General features: G+C 36.7%; 1 pseudogene; it reads right to left on the bottom strand.

Moving 5' to 3' along the window:
• The window catches only part of LOC110285330 (heat shock protein HSP 90-beta-like), a 91533-nt pseudogene extending 72363 nt beyond the window's left edge, over window positions 1-19170 (bottom strand).
• Between the last annotated feature and the right edge of the window lie 4105 nt (window positions 19171-23275).

Below are 23275 nucleotides of genomic sequence, written 5' to 3'. Positions count from 1 at the left end.
TATCTTTGATTGGTGGTTTTGCCCCAGTGAGCTCTGGGGAGACTGGCTAGTTCATATTATTGTTCCTCCTAGGGGGCTGCAAACCCCTTCAGTTCCTTGAGTACTTTCTCTAGCTCCTTCATTGGGGACCCTGTGCTGCTCTTATTTTCTATAGATTGCACATATCTTCCTCTTCTATCCTTTCTCCTCAGACTCATTGCTGTGTCATAGATCCCAACCCAAGTAGGCACTCACTGCTAACCCAGGAGGATTTCTTCTCAGTCCAGCAAGTGGGCTAAAGGCGAACCTCTTGCACTGCTCCTGAGATCTAATCTTCCCAGCTTCACTGCCTGCTCTGTAACATAAAATTTGCTATGATCGTCCATTTCTTTCTGACCTGATCTCCAACAAATCACAAAAAACCCTTCTCATCTAACCATTTTTCTCCCAATTCTTCCCAGTACTTTAGTGTGAAATACCAATCCATGGTCACTGGGAGATTAACAGATGAACATGTCAAAAACAGGATACATGCAACCAAATATTTGGTATTCAAATATTTTGGTATTCACCAAAAATAAAGATAAGAAACAGAAACCAAGGAAGAAAACACCTATCCAACAAAAAACAAACCCTTAACTCAGCACCTAGACTGATAATCAACCCAAATCCAGATGCTTAGTTGCCACTGTAGGAACACAATCAGGAACCTCCAGGGTAAAAACACAGACAATAGTAGCCAGTATACAAACATATTTAATAACAGCCAGAGAAATATGTTTTCATTAGAACTTAGCTATCATAATACAGCATATTATTCATAATACAGCATATGAATATTCCAACATAGGTGAAACACAAGAAAATCACATTAATACCAACTTTATGAAGATTTAGAGGTCCTTTAAATGAAATGAATGAATGAATTCTTTATATCCAGGGAAACACAAACAATTGGAAGAAATTAATGAATCCCTTAAAGAAAATCAAGAAAATGCAAATGGTTGAAGGAAATGAATAAAATTATTCAAGACCTGAAAACGAAAATAGAAGCAAAAAAGAAAAGTCAAGTGGAAAGAATTCTTAAAAAAAAAAAAATTAGACATTTGAACAGCAGTAAGTTTCACAAACAGAGAACAGGAGATAGAAGAGAGAATTCGAGAATTTCAGGCATTAAAGATACTCTAGAGGTCGAAGAAAATGCTAAATTGAAAAGTCTTCTGCCAGAAACGTCCAGGAAACTTAGGACACCATGAGAAAACCTAACCTAAGAGCAATCAATCAATAGAAGAATCCTAGCCCAAAGGCCCAGCAAAAAGAAATTTTGTATCCCTACTATATACAAAGAAAAACAGAGAGAAAGAAATCAGAGAAAAAAAATTTTCTCCTAAAAATCTCAAAGAATATAAAATACCTCAGTATAACACTAACTATACAAGTGAAAGACTTGTAACAATCACTTCTAATCACTGAAGAAAGAAATTAAAGAAAATACCAGAATTATTAAGTCTTCCAGGCTCATGGATTAATGGGAATATCATAGTAAAACTAGGCATCCTAACTAAAGCAATCTACAGATTTAATGAATTCTCCTTAAAATCTAAAACAACTCTCTACAGACCTTGATAGCACAATTCTCAATTTCATATGGAAAAACAAATAAGCCAGGATAGTTAAAAACAATTCTGAACACTAAAGAACTGTTGATTCACCTTTCCCAATTGAAAGTTGTACAACAGAGCTACAAAAATAAAAACCTCATGGTCTTGACTTCAAAACAGACATGTTGATCAATGGAATTGAACTGAAGGCCCAGACATAAATCAACATACATATAAACACTCAAATTTGATAAAGAAGTCAGAAATACGTGCAAGAAAATAAACAGCATCTTCAACAAATTATTGTGTTCAATTTCAATGTCTTCATGTGGAAGACAAATAATTCTTTGTTATGACACTACCTAAATCTTAAGAGCAAGTGAACCAAATACTTTAACACTAGAGAGACTGAACTTGTAGAGTCCACCTCCAGTAGAAAGACAGGACATCAAGTAGAGGAATGGGATAGTCATTCCATAGTCAAAAACTCTGACCCAGAAGTGTTCCTTTCTAAAAGAACCGAAGGGACAAAAATGGAGAAGAGATTGAAGGAAAGGAATTACAGTGACCATCCCAAATTGGGATCCAGCTCAAAGGGAGGTTCCAAGACCTGACACTATTAGTGATGCTATAGTGTCCTTACACAGGAGCCTATCACAGCTGCCCTCTGAGTGACCCAACAAACAGCTGAAAGAGTCAGATGCAGATGCTTACACCCAACCAATGGACAGAAGCTGGGAACTCATGTGGTGAAATTAGAGAAAGCCTGGAAAAAGTTGAGAAGGAAGGCACCCTTATAGGAAGAGTGTTAACTATCATGGACCCCCAAATTCTCTCAGATACTGAGCCACCAAAAAGGCAGCATACATTATCTGATATGATTCTTACCCTCCTTTTAAAAAGAAATCATAAATATAGTTCTAAAGAATAACTCCGGTCTATTTTTTCTCTTAAATGTTCTTCTCTTTGCTGTTAAATCTGTGTGTGGTGACAGACACCTCTCATTTCAATACTAAGAAGCAGAGACAGCAGTGTCACCACTCGAGGCTAGTATGGGCTACTCAGCACATTCTTATCCCAAATAACTACTCCCAACCATGCACACTTGCAAAATGATTGATTGTTTTTAGCAACCCAGCTTATCCCATCAGGTTGCTTTCATTGTCTAACAGACAAATGCCTGCTATATTGAGGACATTTATACTGAAGTCCTTCAAGAAATTTATATTTACTGATTTGATTCTCCAAACTGGATAGATTTTTACAGTGCTTTTGCCGATTTTGTGTTAAAGCAAACACTTGTCACCTGAGACAAACAGGTATTTATGTGACAAAAGTTTAATGCTTCCATTTGTTAGTTTGCAACTTTTCCTGAAAGAAGATAGCAAAAGTGTGAGTTATCGTGGCTTTCTATTATTTCAGCCAATCATAAATATGTTCTGGGTTAAGGAAATCACCATCAACCAAAAGTAGAAATTTATCTCCAAACTGCCTTCAGTAGATCCAGTGGAGCCAGGAAAATATTTAGTGAGTTTGGTAGGTCAACAATAATCACCAAATGGAAACAAAGTGGTTGAAATAATAGGATACCCAAGAGCTATGGATCGAGATGGCATACTACATACTGGAGTAGCAGCTGGGGAGACAATAAGAGAAGTGGGTTTTAAATATGAAGTGCTAAAATTTCCCATACTTAATGATAGTAACCAAGCCACAAATTCAGGAAACTCAGTGCCTACCGCAGAGAAGAATACCAACACAGCTTCAACTGAATAAAACCAAGGAAACACTTAAAGCCATTTCCCCAAAGCACCCAAAATGGGAGAATAAAAGCATTTATATAAATAAATAAATGTACATTCTTTTCATAGGTAGCCATGCAAAAAAGAGATTGAAATGAAATCTTTAGTATTTTAAGGGTATACATCCCAACGAACAGAACTTTACATTGATGAAAACTTATAATTCTATGAAAATAGTTAAAGAAAGTAGGAAGACATAAAGATTTGCAGTGTTTAGATTCCTATTTATATCACAGCAAATTGTAGAAATTTAGTGGCTCAGGACAAGCTAAATTCGCTCTCTTACAATGTGAAGCTCAGGACTCTAAATCAATGTTTCTGCAAGCCTGCATGCCTTCATACCTATATGCCTTTTGGAAGATGTGATGAAATTTTTGTTTGTTTGTTTGTTTGTTTTGTTTTGTGATTTTGGTTTTTGGCTTTTGGCTTTTGGCTTCTGGCTTTTGTGCCTTCTGGGTATCAGCTGTGATCCTTGGCTCATGGTCTGTTCCTCCCTCTGGACCCTGTAGTACAGAGTCATTTCTCCTCTCTGATTTAGCCCAGTTATGTTGTCATTGGGATAAAATTCAGAGCTGGCTGTATTCTATCTCATATTATACACAGAACATTACTCTGTGATAGAGACACACAGGTTTGTAGTTCCAACACATAGAAGACTTATTACAGTGTTTCTTGACCAAGAAATTCATTGCTATCCTAGGGAAGTAAGACTTATATCACCTCTACTACCAAAACAATAAAGAATATTTTAATATTAATGAGTAAAGCTTTGACAAATTAACAAAGAAAAAAAGGAAACGATTAAGAAGAAAGAAAATGAGGTAGAAGAAGGGAGAGTGCTTTCCTAATGAAAGAAAAAACAAAATGATAAAAAATAAGAAATGAGCATGAGAAAGCAACGCTGTAAAGGTGTGTGTGTGTGTGTGTGTGTGTGTATGATAGCAGGTGGTTCAGCAAACCTGTTTTAAATATCAAGACTCAGATAAAAGAAAATGACAAACAAATGTAACAATTAATACATCATCATAAAAGACAATTATGCATATGTCTTTGGTAACTATTATACAAATTATATTTAATATTAAAAATATTCCAAGAGCCAAATTTTCACTGTCAATCAAACCTAAATTTCTAGCACCTAGGAGGCAGGCCCAGGAGGCTCTTGAGGAAAAGTTTGGCTTGGGCAATATGTAGTTCAAAGTGCCTGTTCAAAACACAAATTTCACACTGGAGAAAGAAATAAGTCAGTCAATAAATGAGTTAACTAGCTTAATAGATCTGTTTCAAAAGAGAATGTACAACTGTACAAGCACTGTAATCATCTGGGAATGTCAGAGTGTGACTATATTGAGATACAATATCATCCGAGCTCAAATGGCTGTTATTAAGAAAAAAAAAAAAAGCACATGTTAGTGGAGATGTAGTAAAAAGGAAAAATCTCATATGTTTATGAGACATATATAAATTAATTCATCTATACTAGATATAGTTTAGAAATTCTTCAAAATCTGAAAGAAATTCAACTACACTGCTCCTGGGTATATGACCAAAGATATTAATATCAGAATCCAATATAAATGCCTGCATATTCATACTGAATGGAACACTGTTTACAACAGTAAAGTTATAGTACCAGCTGTGTAGCCCTTTATAGAATGATATAGTTACCAAACCCAGACACTATTGTGGATGCCAAGAAGTTCTTGCTGACAAGAGCCTGATACAGCTGTCTCCTGAGAGCCTCTGACAGTCCCTGACAAATACAGAGGTGGATGCTTGCAGCCAACTATTCAACTGAGCACAGGGTCTCCAATGGAGGAGCTAGAGAAAGGACTGAAGGATCTGAAGGGGTTTGCAGCCCAATAGGAGGAACAATATCAACCAACCAGAATCTCCAGAGTTCCAATGAACTACACCACCAACCAAAGAGTACCCATAGATGTACTCATGGCTCCAAATGCATATGTAGCAGAGGATGGCCTTGTTGGACATCAATGGGAGGAGAGGCCCTTGGTTCTGCAAAGGCTCGATGCCCCACTGTAGGGGATTGCCAGGACAGGGAAGCGATAGTGGGTGGGTTGGTGAGCAGGGTGGGATGGGATAAGGTTTTTCCTGAGGAGAAACCAGGAAAAAGGATAATATTTGAAATGTAAAAAAAGAAAATATCTAATAAAAAAATTCAAAAAAGTGAAAGTTACATATACCCATATAGAGCATCACTTAGCCATAAAGAGAAACAAAATGTCCCTTTCAGGAAAATGGAAGGAACTGGAGACCATAATGAAAAGCAACACAAACTAACCACATGAAGACAAATTAGACGTATTGCATGTCATATCTCAACTTGAAACACAAATAAAACCATGAGGAAAGGACAGGATAGTGGCAAAGAAAGGATCCAAACACACCATTTAAGTGAATACAATTTTAATGATGCCACCTATTCCTTTTGCCAATTAATATACACTCTTAAGTTGTGGGCAATCATTAATGTGACATAACAGCATACAATTTCAAAGTATTGATAGTGATAAGAATCAAAAAATTCTTATCACTATAAGAAGTATAGGTAAAGAAGGCTTTGCTACAAGAGAGATTATCAGCATTTGTGTTATGCTAAAATTTCAGTGCTATGACCTCCAAAATTTGTGTGGAAATTTACTAGCCATAATATTTAAAAAAATGAAAATCTCAAGAGGTTATTGAGGTTTAAGACCTCCATCTCTATTAATGAGCAAACATCTTAATTATTATGTGAGTGAATTTCTTTTCTTGACAGTAGGTTTATTATCCAAGTAATATCTCTCCTTCTCTGTCTCTGTCTTCTCATTCTGTGTCTCTCTGTATGTGTTTGTTTCTGTCTCTGTGTGTGTGTGTTTGTGTGTGTGTGTGTGTGTTTGTGTGTGTGTGTGTGTGTGTGTTACCTGCCTCTCTGTCTCTTACTTTCTTTGTCTCTGTTTCTCTGTGCCATTCTCTTCTCATTTTCTTGGTTTTTAAATTTAATTTTATTTTTTACTTATTCACTTTACATCTCACTCCCTGCCTCCCTCCCAGTCACGTCTCCCACAATCCTTTCCCCATCCCTCCATCTGCCTTTCCTCTGAGCAGGTGTGGTATCCCTGGGTATACTCCCACCATGGAACTTCCAGTCTCTGAGAGGCTAGGTGCTTCCTCTTTCTCTGATGTGAAACAATGCAGCCTAGCTCGAAGATCATGTCCCACATATAGGCAACAACTTTTGAGATAGTCCCCACTTCAGTTGTGCAGGACCCAAAAGCTGCGCATCTGCTACATATGTGCAGAGAAGCTACAATGAAATACTATTCATTGTATTAAAAACAGCGATTTAACAGCTATTAAAAACAGACATGAATTTTGTAGGCAAATAGTTGGAACTTGAGAATATCATCCTGAGTGAGCTAACCCAGTCCCAAAAGGACAAGCGTGGTATTTACTCACTTATGAGTGGATATTTACCATAAAATACAGGTACCATATTATACTACACAGACTCAAATAAGCTAAAGAAGAAGGAAAGTTCAAGCAAGGAATTGCCGGATCCTTACCAGCAGGTCCAGGCGAGAGGAGAGAGGTCCTCGTCCCTCCAGGGTTTCTCTGGGGAGTCTTGTTGAAGCAGGAACTCAACTTTATGTCATCAGCTTATATAAGTTTGGAACATAGAGAGGGGGATTTTTGGTGGGGTAAGATGACATAGGAAGCAGGGAAAGGTGACTGAGGGTATGGAGTGACTGACAGGCCCAATGGCAAAACTCTACATCAGCAAAGGAGGAACAGAGGCAGGACCAAAGAGGTGTTGCTGAGTCTCCCTGATCTAGAAGTGACGATGAGACACTTCTCAAAGCTCAAGCCAGGCTCAGATTTGTTCTCAAGGCCCAAATCAGGGTCAAAATGGGGACCAGTAAGGAATCTTGAATCTCTCTTAGAAGGGGAAATAAAATAGTCATAAGAGGCAGATGGAGAGAAAGAACTAGGAGGGAGAGGATATCGGGAAGGAAATGTGATGCTCCCGATCAGGTGTAGAGAAGAGCAGAAAATGAATGAAAGACAGGAAAATAAATGAAAATCTCTACCTGACAAAATGAGGTGGTAGGGGGCACTCCAGGATGAGATGGAGACCTGGGATAAGGGAGGTGCCCGAGTCAATGGTGGTGAATTTAGCTGTGACTCACTACATTGGGATATGGAACCTGAGGACGTCCCCTCCTCTAGTCAGGCAGGAAACCCAGTGGAACAATAGAGGCACCAACCCAAACACCAACTTCCTTTTCTCTTATCCTTTACCCCCTTTTATTCTTCTGTATTCTGCCACATGATGATATAAGAACGTTCTTATAAGATTCTGGCCATTCAAATTTCAGACATTCTAACTAAATGAACTGTGAGCCAATACATTTATTTTCATTATACATTGCCCATGTTTAGGCTCTTATTTATACTAAAATTGCATGAAGGATAATTACAAAATACAAAGATATGGTGGTTCAACCTTATGATGCATTAGAAAGTAATTACATCACATAAATTAGGTATTTGGCATTAAAACATGCATAATTTTAATATTCACAGAAATGCTAATGAAAGATCTGTTGATTAATTAATTTACTTCATAAGATTTTTATGAATTTTTTAAGATTATGAAGCACTCAGAAAATGCATAGTAGATCATATGAGCAAAAGAGGAATACACCTAATTAAAATGTAACTTGGTGAGCATAAGAATAAAATGTTTACTCTCAGCACATATTCTTATTACTGAATGTTACTTGAAAAACCTGCCTGTTCGGTTTGTACTATGAAGCTAAAGTTTTGAAAATCAAAAGCACTTAAGTACAGATGCTGTGTAGATGATATATTCTGTCACCCCCTGGCTTCTCTAATCTGTGAATAGTTTCATATAATGGTCAAAATATGCAAAACAAAGGCTTTGTTTTAAATTGCATCTTATTCATTCACAGAAGGGTGGATTATCATTGCTTCTAAATGAGATATAAGTGCAGATTACTCTGTTCTACATAGCAAAGAAATCCTGCAGAATTGACATTTTGTAAAATACCAAGTACAGTATATTATCAGGGCCCAAATCAGTGTGTGATTCACTATGAAGAATTTTCTTACCACTATACATAAGATTTGCATAGATATTGTTAAAAGTGATTTTATACTTTTAAATGTAAACATTGATATAATATTTTATATTTTAAATATTATATCATTTCAACAAAAAGAAGAATCATTGGACATAAATATTCAATTAATATTAATTTTAAAATAATTACTTCAATTGTCAATACTTAAGGAACTGTGTACTTCTTGGCTTTTGGAATCATGTTAGTGGCTATTTTTATATCATTTTGATACTATAGACCTAATCAATATTATTATAAGTAAGATTTAAGTCAACCCAGTTTTGACTAAACATGTCTCAATTGTCCTACTCAATGCCAAACTTTGGATAAACTATATGCTGTACAAATGTTTCTTCTAGCATCATGACCAGCCACATCCCTGTACTACTCATGCCTGTGTGTTGTTGTCTGCTTATTGTGAACTTACATTAATGATTACAAAAGTGGCTCAAGGTAATTCCTAATACATTATTATAAAAAGATTATGTTGCCTGCCTTTCTTAAGTTAGCCATGATAGAAGTTTCTCAAATGTGAGACCCAGGAACTGAGGCCCTTAAACACCAGCTTCTTGGGAACTGAATCTGTACAGCTATCTTCCACTTGCACTGTGCCTGAGACTTTCTACTGAATGTAATATAGCTGACTGATCAAGGGCTTCATCTCATGAGACATGAGGCAACTCTAGCCCATAGACACTGTACAACAATGAATGATTGCTGTTTAAAGTTTCTATATTTTGATTTTTGGAAAAGAACAATAATTATCTCCAGGAATAATAAAAGAGAAACCCATTCTTAAATTTGGTTTTAATGTGATTAAAATATTAAGAACTTTAAGCTAATAACACAAGCATCTAATTATGAAAGAAATGAGATAAGTCATACAACAAATATAACTTTATTCATTTTAAAGAGTACAGGAGCACATATGACTTATATAGAGGGAAAAATATGAAAACTAAAATTCTCAGCATTGAGGTTAACTAAAGAAAACAATATCAACCAACTAGATCCCCCAAAACTCCCAGGTACTAAACCACCAACCAAAGAGTACACATGGAGGGACCCATGACTCCAGCTGCATATGCAGCTGAGGATTGTCTTATCTGGCATAATTGAGAAGGGAGCCCCTTGGGCCTGTGGAGGTTTGATGACCCAGCATAGGGGAATGCTAGGGCAGTGAGGCTGGAGTGGGTGGGTGGGGGACACCCTCACAGAGGCAAGGGGAGGGGAAGGGGATAGGGGATTTATGGAGGGGAAATTAGGAAGGGTGATAACATTTGAAGTGTAAATAGATAAAATAACTAATAAAAAAGAAAAAATTAATTCTCTTTGCATATGGCTAATAGATGCCTGTTTCTCTTTAAATACTAGATATCCAGGACATAATTTCAAATCTCTGTGAAATCTCTAGATAGCTTCATATTTAACAAGACCTCAGGGGCTGAGTTTTTTTCAAGAACCAATTTTCTCTTGATGTACTATCAACACTGACACGACTCTCAAACGTGTATTAAAAAATAAAATTGGATAAGGAAACTAGACTGAAAAATAGGATCAACTTAATAAGATAATGCAATATCAAATAGCACATACTATATCAAATTTATGTTAATCCCTCCATGTACTCTTTCTTTTATTTTCTTTTGTTCAATTTTATTATTTTATTTATTTAAATTCATGTCATTGCCCCCATTTGGTTCCCCTCCCTAGTTCCTCATTCCATTCCTCCTCCCCCTTGCCTCTGAGAGGGTGCTCCTCTCCCATCAGGTCTCCCCCTTCCCTGGGGCCTCAAGTCTCTCTAGGATTATGCACATCTTCTGCCACTAAGACCTGACCAAGCAGACCACTACTATATTTGTGCAAGGGGCTTGGAACCAGTCCCTGTATGATCCTGGATGGTGGCTCAAGTCTCTGGGAGCTCCCTTGGGTCTGGGTAAGTTGAGACTACTGGCCTTCCTACAGGGTTGCTCTCCCCTTCAGCTTCTTCAATTCATCCCATAATTCAACCATGAGGGTCCCATATTTCAGTTCAATAGTCGGCTATTAAGTATCTGCTTCTGTCTCACTCAGCTTCTGGTAGGGACTTTCAGAGGACAGCCATGCCAGGTTCCTCCTTTGTAAGCACACCATACCATCAGTCATAGTATCAGACCTTGGTGCCCTCTAACGAGATGTATGCCAGGTTGGGCCAGTCATTGTAGACAAAAAAAGTTCTAGGTCAGAAATTTTGACTGTGCACTAGTAACCCTGTCCCTCTGCTTGCAGCCCTGCCTATCTACTGGAGTTCCCTCTCCCAATGTTGAGCATTTTGGATAAGATCATCCCCATTGAGTCCTTAGGGTTATTCACCTCCTAGGTCTTGGGTACTTTCTGGAATGTCCCCCCATCTCCTATCCCACCCCAATGATGATGCTTATCTCCATTAGTTCTCTTGGACCTCTGGGCTTCTCTCCTCCCCCTCATACCGGATCCTGTTAAGATTCCTCTTGGCCACACAGTCAACACTTTCAATTTGAGCCCTCATTCTACATAGAATTTGCCTTCACTATTTCTTCTTATCTACAATCTGACCGTGTGTGTCATTTTGACAAAGGCTTTAGTCTATTTTAATATAAATAAATACCCATTTTTACATAGAAATTGTGTCTGTGGAGCTACTATACAAACACACATATACACACACATGCACACATACACACACACACACACATGAATGTGCGTGTATACACTGGATTTATAAAATATTTCGTGCTTTACGTACAGTATGAGGACTGGTAGTATTCTTACTTCTCCACGAACACTTTCAAAAGCATTTATGTGAATAAGCTCCCTGATGGAAAATTGTATAACTAAATTTTTACTTGTTTTTCCATTGAAGTAAAATTTCACATTTCAATATTTTACATAGCAGGACTGTTTCTCAATTATACAAAAAGTCAGATTTTTAGGGAAAAAAGTCAATGTATTCACAAAAGTGAGAAAATGTCAACAAAATTTATGAATATATCATTGTTACAAAATATGATGCATCAGTCAGTAAGAAACAAGAATATGTATTAATACATATTTCATGAACTGCCATTCTTTCCCCAAAACTAAGATAAAGGGATTCTTCCTTTATAGATAGATAGATAGAAAGATAGATAGATAGATAGATAGATAGATTTATTTAAGGGGAAATGAAAGACACGGAGAGGAAAAAATTAAGAGCACCCTTATCAACAAGTTCAACAGCACTAAAACCTAAGGAACCATGTCTGTGTGAGGTATAAAAAAACTCAGACTTTCTGGTGGCTACCCCAGTTCATGGAGGAACCCATGGCTCCAGCAGCATATGTAGCAGAGGATGGCCTTATCTGGCATCATTGGAAGGATGGTCATGTGGAGGCTCTATGCCCCAGTATAGGGAAGTGCTAGGGTGGTGAGCCAGGACTGGGTGGGTGGGTGGGTTGATAAGCATCCTAACAGAAGCATGGGAGAGGGGATAGGATGGGGACTTTCTGGAGAGGGAACTGGGAAGGAGGATAAGATTTAAAATGTAAATAAATAAAATAACCAATAAAAATAATTCCAGACAGCCAAAAAAGAACCAATTCAGTGAACAAAAGGTTGAGTTTTAAGTACGTCTGCATTTCTTTAGGGCCAAAATCCTAGTGGCTGGCCACTTGAGATTGGATAATTTAAAGAAATAATAATAATCAGAGGGAATTTCTGTTGGTTTGCCTCTCCCAACTTTGATGTGTTGTTTTTTTTGTTTTGTTTTGTTTTATCTTCTTGTATTTCATGCATTTCTGTTTTGTTGTTTTCTCCTAGAAGTCTGTCGCTTTCTAATGAGAGACAGTCATTCAATGGGGGTGGGGGTGGGGGTTGGGGAGCAACTGAGAGGAATTGGGGGGAGACTTTATTTAGGATATAATAATGTTGTTAAAAATATAAAATAGATAAATAAAACCCTAGCCAGGGCACAATTAAGTTAGTAAGTAAAGAAATCATAAAACAGTCTTGAGGAATACTTTGTCCAAGCAACCACACAGGTGGACATCCTTATTTTTTCTCCATATTAGATTCTCCTCATATGGGGACTTAAATAGCTCACATCCCCCATGTGCATGCCTGGCCTCTTGACAAATCCCCCTCTATGACCTGTAAAGGAATTCACACTCCTTTGTTATGTTGTAAGAGATACAAATACAAAACATGGACAAGATGGCTGGTGGATTCTTTCTGGTCCTTGGGTCAATAAAATGGCTCTCAAGTAAAGTCTCTTGCCACTAAACCTGATGACAGTTACTTCCTGGGGACCCACATGGTGGAAGGAGAGAACTCCTGCTACTGTCCCTTACACCTCCACATGCTTGCATGACTGACCTATACATATACATATTTTAAAAATATATTTAAGTTCATTCCACCAAACGACCATAACTGTAATGTTATCTTAGTGCTATTGTGAAAAATAGTATCTCGATGCTCTGGACTGAATCTACAATATCCATAAATATAAATAAAACTACTTCACCCATGGGTCCTCTAGCAACATGAGGCAGGTCAGGAACCTCCACAGTTTTTATAAACTATATCACTCTGTTTGTGTGAATGCCAAGAAAGAATTTTAAAGTTTTTTTTTTTCAGAAAAAAATTATTTATTTAACTTACTTGAAAACATTTTTTTTAATTTTATGTAATTAATTATGTAGCTTTTTAATTTTATATTTTTTAATTGAACACATGAGAGAATTAAATGTCTATGTTACTAAAATGGTCTATGAAGTCCAGAAGAGAGTGTCAGACCCCTGCAGTAGAAATCCAGGAACTTGGGGGCCCCAGAATATAGATGTTGGGAACTGAATTGGATCCTCAGTACATGTTATTCACTCCTGAGCCATCTCTGCGGCCTCCAAGATTTTTATTTCTGTAATGTTTTGGCACATTTTATAGTAGGGGAAAAATATGGAATTTTATTAAAATCACTTTATTTTCACAAAAAAGTGTAAATGATACAATAGGAGGTCATTACAACAAATTATTTCCCAGAGAAGCTGATAGTGAAGTCAGAGTATTAGCTCACCTCTGGAATCTCAACATTCAGAATGTAGAGTTAAAACAGCCAGAATGTGGAGGCCTATCTGGACTACATACAGAAAAACTTGTCTCAATGTAGCTATATATTTCTTTATATATTGGCAATATTTAAGACTCAATTAACTCAGAAAAAATACTCCCAGAAAAATAAAGCAATATTCTGAGACTCAGTTTATAGTGCACGAATTTGCCATCCAACAATTTTATAGTAATGTGCGAGAAAACTCAATTCAAAACATAAAATATACTTTAAAACATGTTATTGGTAATTCATATTACTTCTAATTTTAGAATTCTGTATGTTAACACAATACATTCAACTAATGTTACTAAGTTCACTATTTCCTCCAAAGGATTATTTCTCTGAGACAGCAAGAGTGTCATAGAAGAATCAAACACATAGCTCAGAAGATATAAAAACCTAATTTGCATCTATGTTTTAATCTAATAATAGTTCCCTGTTGGATGGTAGATTCTACTTCAGAATAAGAAACCATTTATAAGATATTGACCACTTTTTGCAATGTATGTTTCTGACATGATCTCTTATATGTTGTATAATATGTGTATTGTAGTTGTTGCTGTTATTTTTTTCCAGAAAGAGACAAGAGTAAGTGGTAATTAGAGGCTCCACTTAAACAACATTTCCCCAAAATTATATTTCCAAGGAAATTAGACTTTGGCTCCAAACCCATAAAAATTCAACAGCATAAAGCATAAAATGTACCCAATCTTAATCAATGTAAATTACACTGGGGAAAATGATGTGCATATGCAACCAACAGTCACCCAATTTTTCTGAGAGTTTCTGTTTGAATCAGTCCTTAAAGCCATAACTTAATGAATGAAATTCCAAGGCACATTTTAGATGAAAAGTTGAATCAGCTATTAACATTCTGTGCTTTATGTTTATTTAATTGGATGAGAAACGTACTATTTTCATTTCTTCTGCCCTTGGAAGACTGTAAGGATATTGCGTCCTCTGCCTATGAATACATTTTTAAATTATGAGAAAAGTATGAACCCATAATTTGTGCTAGTTTTTTTTTTAATTCACTGTGGTTAGAGCAAAAAGGGAAATTGTCAATACAATGAAATGTAACCTTGGTCAATGTTACAGCCAGCTTTATTTAGGATATAGCAATTGATTTTCATCCTTCTATTATCAATCATACTTCATTCCCAGTTAGTATTAATTACCTGGTTTTATTCAGAATTTTATTGCCTGAATGAATAATGAAACCTAAATGTCATATTTGAGGTACAGTATTATAAGCTGAAATAGGTCTATCTTCAGCTGTGATACTCAGTCTAATAGTTATCTAAAACAGAGTGAAAAGTCTCTTGTGCCTAATGAATAGCCTGCGACTGAAAGGTGCTTCATAAGCACTTTCACAGAATCTTTGAAACCATGTTCCCACAGTGATCAGAAAAGCGCAACATCTTGTTATTCTATTGATTTTCTCCACATGCATCGGTTTCATCCTAAATGTGGGGTCTCTTCAGCACTCAGGAAGTGTTCATGCAAATATCTTGTTCACTCGTTAATAATGGTCTACAGTTTCCTTCGCACATGCCAATCTAATTAAAGTTTCTACAGAAAATGAAAGTGACATATGTAGCAGAGCATAGAGATGTTTACATAGCAGTTTTCAGGTGTCTAACAACACTGATTAAGGTGCTAAATTGTTTACTCATACAGCAGGAAAGCTCAGCTTAATGTCAGGCAACGATGGAAGTTTTGTTCAAATTACTGTTATGGGAGTTGAGCATCACTCAATAATGAGTGATGGAAGGAACAATTAAAACAGCCCAGCTGCAAACTCAACAACTCCATTATCTCATCCAATGTCAAGGACGACTAAATCATAATGCAATTTCTACAAGAAAGGAGTCATTCCAGGAGCCATCCATTAAGTGTGGCTGTTTTTACATTTCCCCATTAACCAGGGAAACAGTTTTCTGTTAGAATGTGATTTAAATGTTTCCTTTAGAATGTTTTAAAACAATGTTGCAAACACACACACACACCACAAACACACACACACACACACAGAGGGTGATTTTTTTAAAAAGTGAGCTGGTGAGATGGCTAAATGGTAAAGGTTCTTGCTGCTAAGCCTGACAACCTGAGTCACTGCCACTGGATGCACTTAGGAGGTTGAAGAATGCCACTCCTGAAGTTTGGTCTCTGAATTCTACACATTTCACCCTTGCACAGAGCCATTTCTGTACATAGCAACACATAAATGAATATAATTCAAATAAACTTATGTGAAACTGCTTTTCAGTAATAGTTTTGCTGCCTTTGTGAGTATGTGCTTATTTGCCTTCCTGTTTCATGCAAATTTCATTATATTTAGCCAAATGCATAAAATGTGGAAATAAATAGTACACCTTGGCTAATAGTCAAGTGATTATAAAAGTGAATTTATTATTTTAAAACTTAAGAGACTAGACACATTCATGCTATAAGAACTCCAAAACATGCCAGGCAGTGGTGGCACACACCTTTAATCTCAGCACTTGGGAGGCAGAGGCAGGCAGATTTCTGAGTTTGAGGCCAGCCTGGTCTACAGAGTGGGTTCCAGGACAGCAAGGGCTATACAGAGAAATCCTGTCTCAGAAAAAAACAAAAACAAAAACCACATGACAGACAACATATGGGTGTCAAGAAAAGAATTATAGATGACAAAGAATAAGTCTATCTAGCCATCTATGGAGAAATAAGCAAGCAAAAACACTGGGGAAACCTATACTGTCAAATTATCAGATTACTAAACTAGCTATTTTTTTTTTTTTGCAATGTGTTAGGAAAATCTTTGATGACACTTGCTTCCTTTCAATTATGGCAAAGTACTTGGGATTTGAAAACATTATTGTTTTATGATCTTAATAATGCCTCCGATCCTCATACCTTCTTTGACTTTTAATTCGTGCCACCAAGATTTGAGTATCAATATGTAATAACTAGAAAATTTATATGAAAAGAGCAAATCACACTGTGACAGGCAGTCCTCAGAAAAAACAGAAGTCAACAATAGTCTTAAAAGCATACTGACTTAATTATTTCATTAATGCTGATGTTATTCGAACTGTACTCATGCTCTACAAAAGCTACATAAATAAATTAGAAATGAAGTGTCTACCTAAAGAGAAATGGGTATGTGATCATTTAAGTCATATACATGTTTTCCTGTTGTAATAGTACGGACTAATGGTAATATCTTACATGAGTCATTAATAATTATCATTTTCACAATCCTTCACATCATCAGCCACCAACTACTCATTTCTTTTTTTAAATTTATTTCTTCTGTGTTTTCAAAATCAGTCTCACTAGTTTGCTTTTTGCAGATGGGATCTTGCCTAAAGCTCCGGAGCTGGAGATATGAGCAGTGTGGACCTGAGAAGTGCTGCTATTAGCAGTGTGAACTAACAGAAATGAGTGATGGGAGGAGAAAGCTTGTATCATCTGAACAACAAGCCAAATGCATAAGACAAAATGTTATACAATGCTTTTGTGCCAGTTTAAGCAAATACTGATGTTTTATATATGTATTTACATGTGAGGAGGACAAAATTCAATATCCTTGTTCTTAACTCTCCTGTTTCATTTCTCTTTGCTGTTCATCAAAATTCACTGGAATTCCACTTGTAGTCAAGATGCCTTTGACATGCTCTCTGAGGGGAAAGTGACTTTGAAAATCAAGGTCTAGAATATCTGAAGACTGAGGCATCCTAAGGAATGGCAGCTGAGAAACTGCGATTTGTTTAGCTAGGCAGTGTCTCTGGTACCCTCTCAGTCTCCTTGGGCTATCAGTTAATCAGTCATTCTGTATCTGCTCTTTCTCTCCTAAGGGTAATAGCATGGTTCTGGTATTTCTTAAAAAAAAAAAAAAAAAAAAAAAAAAAAAAGGGAAGAAGAAGATGAACAAAAGAGAGAGAGAAGAATAGAAAGCAGACTCATGGCCTCCCACTAGCATACCGTAGTTACAAGTGTATTTCAGCAAAGATGTTGTGTTCTTTGAAGCGCTGTGTCTTGCCCTGCAAGCTTCTTAAGACAATCAAGCATGAAGACACCTTGAATGACGCCTGCCCGAAGTTACATTTAATGGGCACCTTTGCTTTCAGACGCCTGAACTGCACAAAAAAGATGCATAATTTTTGCAAAAACTTTCTCAGCCCATGTTTTGTCTCTTTTCTTTCTGTGTTGGTTGATTAAAAAGAAAAACATAGTTTAGGATGAAAATATAAAATGGAAGAAAAAAACAATAAACATGTAGAGAAAACATGCAGATGGGAAAGTGTGTATAAATATATACTTGAGATTGTCCCAAGGTTGGCATTTTAAGTAGCAAATCTTTTTGATAGCCTGGTAGGGAAAACAGTTATTCCGAGAGAGTCCCTTTAGAAAGCAAGTTAACCTAAATTCAAATAAGCTCTGACTGAATAGAAATGAGAGTATACAAACTGACCTTTAAAGAAAATTGTTTTTACATCCGTTATAGGTTTCTTGGGGTAAATATTTTATCTTTAAACTGTAAGCCCAAAGAATAACTTCATTTCCTAAGAAAAACATCTGTTTGCCTCTGGATCTATTGGAGCTATGAAATTATTCAGTTTTAATCATAGAGAATTTGAATAAAACTACCATTTTAAGACACTAATTTATGACCTAGAGCTTTCATGTATGCCTAAAATTATTAGGCAGTTATATAAAATTGCATTCATGTAATAATTGTTATATGTTCTATTCAAAGGCATTTAATTATTGTGTGTATATTTGTATGGGGAGAGGTGTATATGTGTTAATAGGACCTTGTCTCTTTAAGCCCATAGTGCAGAGAAGAAGATAAGATTGTCTCTATAAATTCCCCCATTATTCAGTTGAGAACTTTTTTATTGAAGCAGTTCAGAGGGTTTTGGCTAACCCATTTGTCAGCAAGACTCAATGATCCTGCATCTTGACCCTCCCCTTCTCCAAGCACTTAGGGTTAAAGCATATTGAGGTCAAATCCATATTTTGGATCCAAACTCAGGTTCCCATGTTACAAACTCTCTTGCCCAGTAAGGAACCCTGGATTGTATTTCAAAGGTTTTATTAAAAGTTAACCCATTAGACATTATTAGCTCTTTTTACATTTATTTAGATTGCAACATTTTCACATCACATATATAAATTGTATTGACTGTGACACTCAGATATTCACAATTTTATATGATTTAGTCTATCAATACTTTTTATCTTTTATTCCTTTGCACTTCAATTATATAAGCACTTATTATTTCTGCTGTATTTGATTGGCTTTTTCTTTAGGCATAGTTATTTGCCCAAGATGTGTACACCCATCTTACTGCACAGAGTTCACTAATTCTCACATTACTCTCAGTATTAAAGATGGCCTTAATTGCTGAACGTGTGTTTTTATAGTAATATTTTTAGCCTTCAATATTGTCTCAGTTCCTGCCTTCTTAGTGATCTGTATCATAACTGCAGCTCACCTCATTGTTGTGATTTACTTTTTGTATCTCACTCAAATTTCTTGAAGACATTGTGATTTCTCGCTATCACTTACATATTCTTAAAAACAGCTTGTGTTTGTAAGTATAGACATCCCCAGGAAGACCTAAATTTTCCGAGCATATTGCACCCAGCAATTGTGTACTCCAAGATGATTTCTACAAACTGCGTGTACTCACATTAATAAAGAAATATAATTAGATAACAGAATTTCTATCATGTAGGTTTGAAAGTTGTTTTTAACTCCTTCGTTGCCTAGAAAGAAATTTGTATTTTTCAGATAATTCAAAATATCAAATAACTCAAATTATTAGGCATCAAATTACATACTTTTTAGCTATACAATGTTTCCTGATAACAATGTCTTCAATCCAAATCAGTGAAACACTTTAATAGTGTTTATGACTCTGATACTCTGGTGTAAATGAAAGTCAAGAGAATCTGCAATTCAACCAGACATTTCTTACAATTCAGTTATTGTTTTTCAGAACCACCTGTGATACAGGGTCCTGGTTACATGTGTTATGTATGAGACAAGACAAAATATTGGCAGAAAAAAAATAAACAGATTTACCAGTACAAAGTAGATTATTAATCAGAGCAGAGACCTACTTTAAAAAGCAACATCTGTTACTTTTCCTGCAGCAGTGACATGGCTCTAAGATCAACCTGAGTGCCAGGAATGAGTTTCATTCAACACTTGAATCCAATACAAAGTGATTGGTTCCCTCTGTGATATTCATGCCACTACTGCATGTCTTGCAATATTGGGGCGTGTCTTTTACAAACCAATTTCTGTACATATTTCAATTATTCCTCCAGAACTCTGGATTGACCATGCAAGCAAAAGGATTTAAGATAATTTAAACTGATACCTGCAGAAAACAAAAACTGGGATTTTCTTAGTTGATGTATTTTTTTCAAGGTTGGTTCACACAAAGAGATCTGTAGATGGAAAAAGGATGATCTAACAGAGGAAGTACCTTTGAATTAAGAAATAAAGACAATTTATTTACTTTTTTCTCTTTTTTTGTAAATTACATGAGTGTGTCTGTGTGTGCATGTGTGTGTGTGTGTGTGTGTGTGTATGCGTGTGTGCACATGCATGTGCATGAGCGAGAGAGAGAGAGAGAGAGAGAGAGAGAGAGAGAGAGAGAGAGAGAGATAACGAGAGTAATATAAACATCGGGAGATGGTCCTTTTCTTTTATCATATCAGTTCTCAAACTCACTTATCTTTATCCATGGAGCCAACTCACTAGCCCTTAGGAATAGAAATGATTTTTAAAGTTTATCTGTTTATATCTTTTTTTGTTTTGATATATTTCTCATAGGTATATATAATCATCTATAATCAATATATAAAGATCTATCTTGAGAATATTCCACGTAACACCTCTCCATAGCACTTTATGATGGCCAGGGAGAACCTTAGGGGATGGTTCTTATAGAATATTTCTAGTGACTTTATTTTTTTATCTGCACACTCTTATATGGTTAACAGCTTTAGCAGGATTTTTATTATTACTTTGCCTTTATAAACATTGTGACTGGCTCAGTTATAACCAAGGGCATGAATTGCAACCATATGCAAATGTATATAAACCAATGAATAAACCTGAAATTTTCCTGTGCTAAAACTACAGATTTGTTTACCTCTTTTTAATCACCTTTGTTTTTGCTTTTGAGTTAGCATATATAGCAATGGGTTATGTGTGCTCCGTGCATACACTGTGGTTACTCTTCTGCTCTCCAGTTCCCATAACCCATGCACATCCCCCAACTCTCACTTTCTGGTCTCCCATCTCTTTCCTGGTTTTGCTTTCATGTTGTATCTATTCCATGACCATCCCCACCCCTACAATATCTGTCCTTCTCCACTTTCCAGAGATCTATTCTCTCCCCCCACATGTACATGTACTTTTATTCATATTAAAATTTAGGGCCCACATATCAAGAATACGTGTTATTTGTCTGAGTCTATCTTATTTAGGTTAATACATGTTTCATTTAATTCAGTTCCAGTATAGATTGTGTTTTCATTCTTCTTTATAGCTAAATTAATTTCATTTGTGTGTGTGTGTACTCTAGTTTCTTTATCTGCTTATCTGCTTGTAAACACCTAAACTTGCCCAGCCATCTTCCTTCTGAGCCCAGTGGGGGCTGCTAAGGGCTTCAGAATGCTCTCCGCGCTGCAGGACCTCGGGATCACTCGGGATCACGGGTGAGTGGAACACAACATCAGCTCCAAAAAATCACAGAGGGACAAAGGAACCCCAGCCCCCCACCAGAGGCTGTGATATATTCAGATGGGGCCCGAGGGCTTCTAGAACACCAGAGGACTCTCCACACCACAGGACCCCTAGCACACCCAGGAACTCCTGATCACCTGAGAGGATGTGGGAGATAGAGCAACAGAGCTTCTTGGTCAGGGTTCAGTTGGGCCTTCATCCCCAGCCAGGAGATAGAGCTCAGACCCAGAACCCTGGGCACATTCCTTGCCAGAGAAGAGTTGGCCTTCAGGGAGGGTTCTGACCCCAGAACTCAGAAGGGGGATCAGAGTTCCAAACTACTGGACACCTGCCCTGCAAGAGGAAAGCATGCCTGTGGAGAGTGCTCTGACCACTGGAACTCAGGTGAGAGTTGGACTCCCAGGAGTACTGACAGAGGCTAACAGAATCACATGAGGATCAAGCTCCAACCAGAGACAGCTTAAACACAAACACCAGAAATTTCCAGATGGCAAAAGGAAAACATAAGAATCTTACGAACAGAAACCAAGAACACTGGGCAATATCAGAACCCAGTATGCCCACCACAACGAGTCCTGGATAACCCAACACACCCAAAAAGCAAAACGCTGATTTAAAATCATATCTCTTGATGGTGGTAGAAGATTTTAAGAAGGGCATTAATAACTCACTTAAAGAAATACAGGAGAACAGTGCTGAAGAGGTAGAAGCCCTTAAAGAGGAAGCACAAAAATACCTCAAGAAATTACAGGAGAACACTGCTAAACAGGTAGAAGAAACACAAAAATCCCTTAAAGAATTACAGGAAAACACAACCAAACAGGCAATGGAATTGAACAAAACCATCCAAGATCTAAAAATGGAAGTAGGAACAATAAAGAAAACCCAAAGGGAGACAACTCTTCAGATAGAAACCCTAGGAAAGAAATCAGGAACCATAGAGGTGAGCATCAGCAACAGAATACAAGAGATGGAAGCGAGAATCTCAGGTGCAGAAGATTCCATAGGGAACATGTACACTAAAATCAAAGAAAATGCAAAATGCAAAAAGATCCTGACTCAAAACATCCAGGAAATCCAGGACACAATGAGAAAGAAGAACAAACTTACAGATAATAGGAGTAGATGAGAATTAAGATTTTCAACTTAAAGGGCCAGCAAATATCTTCAACAAATAATAGAAGAAAACTTCCCATACCTAAAGAAAGGGATGCCAATGAACATTCAAGAAGCCTGCAGAACTCCAAATAGACTGGACCAGAAAAGAAATTCCTCCCAACACATAATAATCAGAACAACAAATTCACTAAATAAAGACAGAATATTAAAAGCAGTAAGGGGAAAAGTTCAAGTAACATATAAAGTAACATATATAACATATAAAGAATTACTCCAAACTTCTCACCAGAGACTATGAAAGCCAGAAGATCCTGGACAGATGATATAGAGACACTAAGAGAACACAAATGCCAGCCCAAGCTACTATACCCAGCAAAACTCTCAATTACCATATACCCAGCAAAACTCTCAATTACCATACATGGAGAAACCAAAGTATTCCATGAGAAAACCAAATTCACACAATATCTTTCCACAAATCCAGCCGTTCAGAAGATAATAAAGGGAAAGCACCAACAAAAAGATGGAAACTACACCCTAGAAAAAGCAAGAAAGTAATCCTTTAACAAAACTTAAAGAAGACAGCCACAAGAACAGATTTCCAACTTTAACAACAAAAAAGACAGGAAGCAACAATTACTTTTCTTTGATTTCTCTTAACATCAAGGACTCAGTTACCCCCCCCCCCCAAAAAAAAGACATAGGCTAAAAGAATGGCTATACAAACAAAACCCAACATTTTGCTGTTTACAGGAAACCGACCTCAG

The sequence above is a fragment of the Mus caroli genome, unplaced genomic scaffold (genome assembly GCF_978045245.1).
Source record: "Mus caroli unplaced genomic scaffold, Mus_caroli_1 scaffold_1, whole genome shotgun sequence".
Classification (NCBI taxonomy): Eukaryota; Metazoa; Chordata; class Mammalia; order Rodentia; family Muridae; genus Mus; species Mus caroli.
The sequence above is the reverse complement of the archived record's forward strand: the minus strand, read 5'-3'. Positions and strand labels throughout refer to the sequence as shown.